Consider the following 11,497-nt stretch of genomic DNA (forward strand, 5'->3'; position numbering starts at 1 on the left):
GAAGAATATTTTAAAAGCTTGGGCTTGAGCATTATTTACAATAGCTAAGACAAGGCAATGACCTAAATGTCCATATGGATGAATGGATAAAGAAAATGTGGTATGGGCATACAATGGAATACTATTCAACCATAAATGAGAGGGAATCCTGATATTTGCAACAACATGGATGGACTTGAAGGGCATTGGCCTAAGTGAGGTAAGTCAGACCAAGAAAGACAAACACTGTATGATCTAATTTATTTGTGAAATCTCAAAAAACCGAACTCAGAAAAAGAGATCAGGGCAGCCCCGGTGGTACAGAGGTTTAGCGCCACCTTCAGCCCAGGGCGTGATCCTGGAGACCGGGGATCGAGTCCTGCGTCCGGCTCCCTGCATAGAACCTGCTTCTCCCTCTGCCTGTGTCTCTGTCTCTCTCTCTCTGTGTCTGTCGTGAATAAATAAATTAAAAATCTTTAAAAAAGAAGAAAAAGAGATCAGATTTGTGTTGTGAGGTAGGATTTGGGAGGGGGGCGGGGAGTGGAGGAATTGTGTGAAGATGGTCGAAAGGTCTAAACTTTGGTTTAGATAAATAAATAGTGAGGATATAATGTAAAACGTGATGACTATAGTTAACACTGCTGTGTGATATATTAGAAAGTTGCTGAGAGAGTAAATTCTAAAATTTTTCATCACAGGTAAAATTATTTTTGTGTAACTACATGAGGTGATGGATGTTAATTAAACTTATGGTGGTAATCATTTACATATATATATGACGTCTGGGTGGCGCCATCAGTTAAGTGGTTTCAGCTGTTCACGATCTCAGGGTCATGAGATCAAGCCACATCAGCTCAACATCTGCTTGAGATTCTCTCTCTCCCTCAGCCCTCCCCCCTGCTTGCTCTCTCTCTAAAATAAATAAATAAAATCTTTATTATTATTTTTAAATATTTTATTTATTTATTCATGAGAGACACACAGAGAGAGGCAGAGACACAGGCAGAGGGAGAAGCAGGCTCCATGCAGGGAGCCCAATGTGGAACTCGATCTCAGGACTCCAGGATCATGCCCTGGGCTGAAGGCCAATGCTCAACCGCTGAGCCACCAAGGCATCCTAATAAATAAAATCTTTAAAATGTATATATAGATGTCAAGTCATTGTGCTATACACCTTAAATTTGTACAGTGTTATATGTCAGTAATATCTTAAAACTGGAAGAAAAGGGCAGCCTGGGTGGCTCAGCGGTTTAGCGCTGCCTTCAGCCCAGGACCTGATCCTGGAGACCTGGGATCAAGTCCCATGTCAGGCTCCCTGCATGGAGCCTGCTTCTCCCTCTGCCTCGCTCTCTCTCTGTCTCTCATGAGTAAATAAATAAAAATCTAAAAAAAAAAAAAAAAAAAAAACTGGAAGAAGAAAAATCAAAGAAAAGCTTAGTCTAAGAGAAAGCCTTCTAAATCAAGTCATAAAATGCAACACCCATAATGTAAAAAATAAAAGGTTGATAAATTTAAGCACATCTTTCTTTCTCTCTCTTTTTTGTTTTACTGTCAGTACATCCAAATATTGCTCATAATTACTGACACGCACTGTCTCACAATACAGAAACACTGATGGGTTATGCTTCTACTGATATTTTCGTTCATAAAAAGATTTAAAAATATGTCCATTGGCCAGCCCGCGTGGCTCAGTGGTTTAGCGCCGCCTTCAGCCCAGGGTGTGATCCTGGAGACCCCGGATCCGAGTCCCATGTCGGGCTCCCTGCGTGGAGCCTGCTTCTCCCTCTGCCTGTGTCTCTGCCTCTTTCTCTCCCTGTGTGTGTCTCTCATGAATAAATAAAATCTTTTTAAAAATAAATAAAAAATAAAAATAAAAAAAATATGTCCATAAATCCTTTGGTATGCCTCCCTTCGAAAGGAGGAAGCTGAATTCTCCCACTCTTGAATGTGCACTTGTTTGAGTGACTCACTAGTAACAACCAGAATGAGGCCGAAGTGCTAGTGTGTGGCTTCTGAGGCTAAGTCATGAGAAATGTCTCTCTGGACACTTGCCCTTAAAACCCAGGCCATGTTGTGAGGAAAGCCAGGCCACATGAAAGGCCACAGGTGGGTGACAGCCCTAGGCTAGACCTTCAACCAGCAGCCAGCATTCACAGCCACACGTGTAAGTGAATGAACCTTCAGATGCCTCTAGTCCTCTTGCTTTCAAATCTAGCTAAGACGCCAGACATGGTGGAACAGACACAAGCCATTTCTGTTATGCCCTGACTCAATCGTGACCTGCATGAGATATCATAAAAGATTGTTGTTTTGAAGTCATTAAATTTAGGAAACAATAGAAAACTAAAAGAAGGACTGTGTGAAATATTTGGCATAAAGATGAAGAATAATTGAATGACATAGATTCAGTAGCAGTTTGCAGAAAGCATCCAAAGAAGTTCAAAAAAGGGTGTTTAGGGGCAGCCCGGTAGCTCAGCGGTTTAGCGCCGCCTTGGGTCCAGGGCGGGATCCTGGAGACCCGGGATCGAGTCCACGCTGAGCGCCCTGTGCAGGGCGCCCTGTGTAGGGCCTGCTTCTCCCTCTGCCTGTGTCTCTGCCTCTCTCTCTCTCTCTGTGTCTTTCATGAATAAATAAATAAATAATATATATATTTTAAAAAGGGTGTTTAGGGATCCCTGGGTGGCTCAGTGGTTTGGCGCCTGCCTTTGGCCCAGGGCACGATCCTGGGGTCCCGGGATCGAGTTCCGCATCGGGCTCCCGGCCTGGAGCCTGCTTCTCCCTCTGCCTGTGTCTCTGCCTCTCTCTCTCTCTCACTCTCTCTCATGAATAAATAAATTTTTTTAAAAAAGGTGTTTAACTTTTCAGACTCCCAAGAATTTCTTAAGTCTTCAACAGTTCACATGCAATTGGGTCTATTTCCCCATAAATAGTGGAAATTGCCTTAGAACGTAGAAGAAACTTCAGCAAACTGAGAAACCAAATTGGCTCTCCTGTGCAAGGACTTGAGTGTGTACATGTTTACTTGAGTGTGTACATGTTATTCAGTAACACTGAGTGTGTGAACCAGTAACACTGAGCATGTGAGGATGTGTGTGAGAACATCTCTAGGCCCAATTGCCCCACTCTACCTATAACTTAATCCCTTTCTCTCTCATGAAAGAGGGCAAATCCGTGAACCAAGAGAGTAGGAAAGGGAACAGCAAGGCACATCCTCCTACAGAGTAAATGCGATGAGGATCCTATCCTGCAGGTGAGGAGACAGAGGTTCAGATGATGAGAGAGGTGAGGCCACACAGTGCCCCACAGGTAGTGTTAAAGCCAAGCCTCCAAACCAACTTTGTCTGAGTCCAGCCTTCAGCAGACAAAAGGATCCCCTGGGATGCTCTTAGCAGTAGAGAGTCCTAGTCCCCTCAGAGATTCAGGAAGTTCCAAGGAGCCCAGGCATCTGTATTTTTAGTATGGGAGCCACTGCCACCCCATCTCCCTGGGGATTCTGGGTCCTGCTTTGAAGGACACTGAATAATACAACTTTGTCTTCCAAACAGGACCAGGCCTGGCAAGAAAAAGACCACAAGAGGTAAGTGAACTGTTGTAGATGAAAGAGATTCAGGAGGCATCAGAACAGGGTTAGTTATCTACTGCTGTGTAACAAGTTACCCCAGAACCCTGTGGTTTAAAATAATATTCATTATTTCCATTTCAGTCAGTCAGGGATCTGGGCTGAGAGGCTCTCACAAGCCTGCAAACAATGTCAGGACTGTAGTAGTTATTTCTCTCTTTTTTAAAGAATTTATTTATTTATTTTTGAGAGAGCACAAGTGGGAAGGAGGAGAGGGAGAAGCAGGCTCCCCACTGAGCAGAGAGCCTGAAACAGGCTCCATCCCTGGACCCTGACTTCATGACCTGAGCCAAAGGCAGATGCTTAACCAACTGAGCCACCCAGGTGCCCCTAGGGCTGCAATCATCTCAAGGCACACACATCTGCTTCCAAATTCACTTACGTGGTGTTGGCAGGATTCAGTTCTTCAAGGCTTGTTGGTTTGAGGGCCTCAGTCTTTCCCTGGCTTTTAGCAGGAGGCTGCTCTCAGTTCATGTGGACCTCTCCATAGGGCAGCTCACATGATGCCTTGCTTTATTTTTTAATTTTTTAAAAAGATTTTATTAATCATGACAGACACTCACACAGAGAGAAAGGCAGAGACACAGGCAGAGGGAGAAGCAGTTTCCATGCAGGGAGGCTGATGTGGGACTCCATTCCGGAACTCCAGGATCACGCCCTGAGCCAAAGGCAGACACTCAACTGCTAAGCCACCCAGGTGTCCCTGATGTCTTGCTGTATCAGAGAAGCAGAGAAGAGCCAAAGAAGAGTGCCAAGATGGAAGTCACAGTCTTTCGTAGCCTTATCTTGGAAGTGTGGTCCATCACTTTTTCTGATTCTATTCATCATACAAGCAAGTCACTAGGTCCAGCCTACAATAAGGGGAGACGAATACCAGCCAGCAAGGATCATTGGAGCCATGTCAGAAGCTCCCTATTTCTTTTCTTTTTTAAAAAGGATTTTATTTATTTATTCATGAGAGACACAAAGAGAGGCAGAGACATAGGCAGAGGGAGAAGCAGACTCCATGGAGAGCCTGATGTGGGACTCGATCCCAGGACCCCAGGATCAGGACCTGAGCCAAAGGCAGATGCTCAACCATGGAGCCACCCAGGCACCCCAGAAGCTCCCTATTTCAACAACCAAATACAATGTGTGAACTTGCTTTGGATTCTGATCTCAATAAACCAATTGTACAGAGACGTTTATGAGATAATCAAAGAAATTTGAACATGGACTATGTATTAGATAATATTAAGGAATTACCATTACTTATTTAGATGTGACAAACTTCCGTGGTCATGTTAAAAAAATTCCTTATGTCTTAGAGATATATCCTGAAGAATATATTTTTAAAGATTTTATTTATTTATTTGAGAAAGAGTACGTGAGCTACAGGGTTGGGGGCACGAGTAGGTACAGAAGGAGAGAGAAGCAGACTCCCAGCTGAGCTCAATCCCAGGACCCTGGTATCATGACCTGAGCTGAAGGCAGACTAAGCCACCCAGGTGTCCCTATCCTGAAGAACATTATAAAGGAAATGTTTTGAAGTGTAGAATTCGCTTTTTTTTTAAAGATTTTTATTTATTTATTTGACAGAGAAAGAGATATATAGAGAGAGCACAAACAAGGGGAGCAACAGGCAGAGGGAGAGGGAGAAGTATGCTCTCCGTGGAGCAGGGAGCCAGAAGATGCTGGCTAGGCTCGATCCCAGGACCCTTGATCCCAGGACCCCAGGATCCTGACTGAGGTGAAGGCAAATGCTTAACTGACTGAGCCACCCAGGCACCCCAGGGATTTGCTTTAAAATAATACAATAGGGGCTGGAGGAGGGGAGGCCTGGGGGTACAGTTGAAACTGGATTTGTCATATGTGGGTAATGGTTATGTGGAATGAGGGGCTGTTATACTGCTCCTACTTTTACATGTGTTCAAAACTTTCCACAGTAAATTATTAAAAATCAAAGTGAATTGAAGCTAAAATTGGTACACGCAAGTTGAAAGAACATATAGGTTCTAAAGCTGTTGCATATTAACTGTATTTTAATCGTTAGAAAAGACAATAACAAAAGAAATATTAGATGACCATAAATATGAAAAAAGAAAAAAAAAGGAAGAGTGGAAAAAAAGAAAGGAAGATGGAATTAGGCTTGGCAGGTAGCTTGCTATGGAAGGTGGCTGATTCCTGACCTCTGTTTAACCAAAGGAAGTGGGATTCAGGTCATTCTTGTGGAACTGAGAGCTTTAGACAGCAGCAAATCCAAGTCCTCAGGGATTTCTAATATCTGTGAGGAACCAACTGGAATTTAGAATTTGCCTTGAGCCTAGAGGGTTGGGGAAGCTGGACTCATTTCAGAAAGGGCATGGAGGCAGGAGGCCCAGTAGCAGCTGGTGGGGAGGTATTACATGGGAGTTCAGGGCTCTTCATAGTGCTTTAGAAGGATGCCATATTATGCAGGAGGTCATGGTCTGTTTTGCAGATCTTAGAGTATAGGAGAATAAATTCCAAACTCTCCTCTTTAGACATTCTGAATTAGGCCAGGAATTTTGCATCATAGCTACCTAGCATGGGGCTTGGCATACAAGATGTGTTTAATATCCATTTATTCAATCCAGTGGTAGTAGTCCTTAACCAGATGGGTACCTCAGAATTTTCCAGAAAGATTGTAATACATTTTGATTCTTTACAATTGTGTATGGTTCTTTACAAGGTAATGTAGGTAATGTAATTATTTGGGGACAGGTAACTCATTTGGTTCAATATGCAAAAGGGTCAAAAGACATTTGATTAGTACAAGGGTTTCCTCCCACCTCTGCTCCCCAGCCACCCAGTTCCTCTCCCTGGACACAACCAAGGCTACTTGTTTCTTCTGAATACTTTTGAGGACGTTTTATGTACATGTAATCAAATACATATGTTTGAATTTTCCTTTTTAAAACAAACAGTAGCAAACCATACACATTATTCTGCATCTTGCTTTTTTCACTAAATAATGTTGCTCAACCATTTGTAACGACATAGATGAAGCTAGAGAGTATAATGCTAAGCGAAATACACCAGAGAAAGAAAAATACCATATGATTTTACTCAAATGTGGAATTTAGGAAACAAAACAAACAAGCAAAGAGAAAAAAGAGAAAGACAAAGAAACAGACTCTTTTTTCAAATTTTTATTTATTCACGAGAGACACACAGAGAGAGGCAGAGACATAGGCAGAGAGAAAAGATGCAGGACTCAATCCCAGGACCCCGGGATCACAACCTGAGTCAAAGGCAGACATTCAACCACTAAGCCATGCACGTGCCCCCGAAACACTCTCTTTTTATTTCAGAGAGAGTCCACACACACACACACACACACACACACACACACACACACATGCATGCACAAGCACGCATGTGGGGAGAGGAGCAGGAGGGAATCTTAAAGCCAAATCCTTGCTGAGCAGGGAGCCATATGGGGAGAGAGGTTTCATCTCATGATCTGCAGATGCCCCCAAAGAAACAGACTCTTACCTATAGAGAACAAACGTTGTTAGCAGAAAAGAGAGTGGTGAAATAGAGGACGAGGATTAAGCAGTGCATTTGTCCTGATGAGCACAGGATGACGTATGGAATTGCTTAATCCCTATATTTTATATGTGAAACTAATACAACACTGTATATTAACTAATTGGAATTAAATTTTTTTTCTTTTTAAATTTATTTATTCATGATAGTCACACGGAGAGAGAGAGAGGCAGAGACACAGGCAGAGGGAGAAGCAGGCTCCATGCACCGGGAGCCCGACGTGGGATTCGATCCCGGGTCTCCAGGATCGCGCCCTGGGCCAAAGGCAGGCGCCAAACCGCTGCGCCACTCAGGGATCCCAACTAATTGGAATTAAAAGAAACACTTAAAAACAATTTTTTTAAAAAAACAAAAAATTTTTAAATGCTGCTCAAAATCATCTCATACTAGTTGTTTGTTTTTAAACCAATGTTATCAGGACACCTGAGTGGCTTAGCGGTTGAGCGACTGCCTTCAGCTCAGGGTGTGATCTCGGAGTCCTGGGATCAAGTCCCACATCGGGCTCCCTGCGTGGAGCCTGCTTGTCCCTCTGCCTGTGTCTCTGCCTCTCTTTCTGTATCTTTCATGAATAAATAAATAAAATCTTAAAAAAATAAATGAATGTTATCTATTTGTTCTATTTTTGCAAGAAAGTGAACATGACTGGAATATAAATTTGACAAGTTTCCAAGTGGGGATCCCTGGGTGGCTCAGGGGTTTAGCGTCTGCCTTCGGCCCAGGGAGTGATCCTGGAGTCCCGGGATTGAGTCCCACATCGGGCTCCCTGCATGGAGCCTACTTCTCCCTCTGCCCATGTCTCAGCCTCTTTGTGTGTGTGTGTCTCTCATGAATAAATAAAATCTTTTTAAAAAAGTTTCCAAGTAATATTCTGAGTTCATTGCATAATTTAAGCCTATATCTTCTTTTTTTTTATATCTTCTTTTTTTTTTAAAAAAAAAGATTTTACTTAGTTATTTGAGAGAGAGAGAGAGAGAGAGAGCATGAGCAGTAAGGAGGGGTAGAAGGGGAGGGAGACAAGGACACTTCATGCTGGGCAGGGTGCCCGACACAGGGCTCGATCCCAGGACCTTAAGATCAGGACCTGAGTGGGAGGCAGACATTTAACTGAGTGAGTCACCCAGGCACCCCTGTAATTACATTCTTAAAAATATACATCTAAAGGCCTAAGGAATTTATCATTTTTGTTCAAGTGATACATGTTCATCATAAAAATTCAAGCAAACTAGAAAAGAACAAAAAGAAACCAACCATCCTATTTTAGCACTGAGAAATAGCCATTATTGTACCAACATTCGATGAACATTATTTTAGACATCTCATAGGTTAAAAAAATAGAAAAAATTATCAATTCATACTATGTTCTATTTTAAAACAAAAACATTACCTTGAACTTTATTTGAATTTAATAGAAGAAAGAGATCGAAATGAAATTGAAAGAATGGTGGAACTTTAGATAAATGTTTCCTCATTACAAAATGACATTTCCTGTAATATTCCTCTGAAGTTAAGCAAAAAAGATTTTGAAAAACATGGGAGGATGGACTCATTATTATTAATCACATGCTTTCAAGGTAAACAGGCTAGTTGACTTCCTGCCCCAGTAGCCATTGCCAGTTAATTCCTAATATTTCTCTCACTGTCTTCCTCTATGTCCAAATTTTTTAGTTATATTATTATTGTTAGTTTTCTGATATTTATAACATCTATAGTATATTCTATTCTGCAACCTTGATTTCCTTAATTGTTTAGGATTAGACTGATAATTAAATATTTCTTCTCTTTAAAGCTTTTATTTATTTATTCATGAGAGACAGAGAGAGAGAGAGAGAGGCAGAGACACGGGCAGAGGGAGAAGTAGGCTCCCTGCAGGGAGCTCAGTGTGGGACTCGATCCCAGGACACTGGGACCACCCCAGAGCCAAAGGCAAATGCCTAACCACTAAGCCACCCTGGCATCTCGATAATTAAATATTTTTTTGGTAACCAACAATTTTTTTTTGTGAGTACCTGTTTTGTGGTTTAGCTAGATTTTATCTTCAAATAGCTTTTTTTAAAAAAAGATTTTATTTAGGAATGCCTGGGTAGCTCAGCAGTTGAGCATCTGCCTTCAGCTCAGGGCATGATCCTAGAGTCCTTGGATTTAGTCCTGCATCAACCTAGGTGGTTGTTGTTAGAACATGCAACTCTTGATCTCGGGGTCATGAGTTTGAGCCCCACATTGGGGCTCAAACATAAATTTAAAAATTTAAAAAAAGGGGGGACTTTTACAATGTCCAGAGCCCTTGCTGCAGGAACCCACTTAGAGCACAGATCCTGGTTCCCAAATGGAAAGGTACATCTGCAAAAATAAATGATATTATGGGGCATCTGGGTGGCTCAGTCGGTTAAGTGGCCAACTCTTGGTTTTGGCTTGTCATATCTCAGGGTCCTGGGATCAAGCCCTGCATTGGGTGCCTCACTCATCAGGGAGTCTGCTTGTCCCTCTCCTTCTGTTCCTTCCCCCACTCACTCTCTCTCTCTAAAATAAATAGATAAATCTGTAAAAAGTGATATTATCTACATGATAAATTTAAAGAAGTTTAAGCCCATGCTTCCAGTAGAAACTCAGTTTGCTGTTGACATCAGATCCTCTGGGAACACTAGTAGAGCTCTACTGAAGGGTTGTGGGGCCACCTGAAGCCACGCTCATTGCTGAGCATTTCACTTCTGGGATCTTCACTAATCAGATCCAGGCAGCTTTTGCGCACTTTGCTGTTTTGCCTTTTTTTTTTTTTTTAATTAATTTATTTCTTTATTTAGCAGGGGGAGGGATAGAGGAAGAAGGAAAGAGAGAATCTCTAGCAGACTCTGAGCTGAATGTGGAGCCTGACGTGGGGCTCAATCTCATGACCCTGAGCTCATGACCAGAGCCAAAACCATGTTGGATGCTTCACCAGCTGAGTCACCTAGGCACCCCATGGGGCACCTTGCCTTTTGGTTTTTTTTTTTTGGTTTTTTTTTTAATTTTTTTTTTAAATTTATTTATGATAGTCATATAGAGAGAGAGGGAGAGAGAGGCAGAGACACAGGCAGAGGGAGAAGCAGGCTCCATGCACCGGGAGCCTGACGTGGGATTCGATCCCCGGTCTTCAGGATCGTGCCCTGGGCCAAAGGCAGGAGCCAAACCGCTGCGCCACCCAGGGAAACCGCACCTTGCCTTTTGTGATGATTGATCCCAGAGCTGACCATCAACCTCTCACAGAGGGATTTTCTGTTCATTTGTCCATTATAGTTCAATGTATATCAGATTCCTCTCTACTTTATGTGGATGTCCCCATACCATATGATAACAAAAGAGCTCATTCACTGGGTGTCTCCTAGTGTATGCTTGCCCAGAAAATGCTCTAGATGGTGGCACTTTCTCCTAGGGCCCTTAGGAAGCTGTATTTGTTATTGGGGTTGCTCACAAGTATTCCAGTTCTTCTTCCAGGCATATGGAGAGATCTCTGTTCTGTCCCCTTCTGCAGTTAGGTGAGATTATGTACAGGTTGGTACAATGTGAGCAGAACTGTCACATGGAAGCTCGTATCAAGATGGAGCCTCTCCCCTGAGTGAATAGAATGAGCAGACCATCCCCACTAGCCATGCAGCAGGAGCAAGAAACAGACCTTTGTTGTTATAAGCCACCCAAGCTTGTTGTTATTGCAACTTAACCTAGCCTATCCTGGCTGATACAGAAGCTATGAACATATACAGAGATCCAGAAGAGATCGAGAAGAGAAGAGTAGCCATTGCTACTTCAGAACTTCCAAGATAAATGGGCTGCTCCAGCTCCTGAATTCAGTGTGCTCATTCCAAGATTTCAGATAGTTCTTTTTTTTTTTTTTAAGATTTTATTTATTTATTTGACAGAGAGAGAGAACACAGGCAGAGGGAGAGTCAGGCAGAGGGAGGAGAAGCAGGCAGGGAGCCTGATGTGGGGCTCAGTCCCAGAACCCTGGGATCATGACCTGAGCCAAAGACAGATGCTTAACCAACTGAGCCACCCAGGCGCCCCAAGATAGTTCTGAAAGTAGGAAGGTACCCTTCATTCCTTTTTAGCAGTTCCTCACTAGAGACTGAGTGGTCTGACCTGTTTCTGAAACTGGTCTGTAGTTCTACCACCCAGGCCCTCACAAAGAAAACCACCACCACTGAGTGGTCATAAGCCATCCTTCCAAAGTGTCTTATACAAAATGCATAAATAAGGTTGACAGAAAACAACCATCATTTTTGTACAAATGAAAAGGACTCATGAGTGCCGGATTCCTTGAGTTCACTTATTTTGAGGTCTGTCATTTTTATATTTTAATGTCAACATGGTTGGATTATA

This window comes from Canis aureus, chromosome 8 (genome assembly GCF_053574225.1).
Source record: "Canis aureus isolate CA01 chromosome 8, VMU_Caureus_v.1.0, whole genome shotgun sequence".
Taxonomy (NCBI): Eukaryota; Metazoa; Chordata; class Mammalia; order Carnivora; family Canidae; genus Canis; species Canis aureus.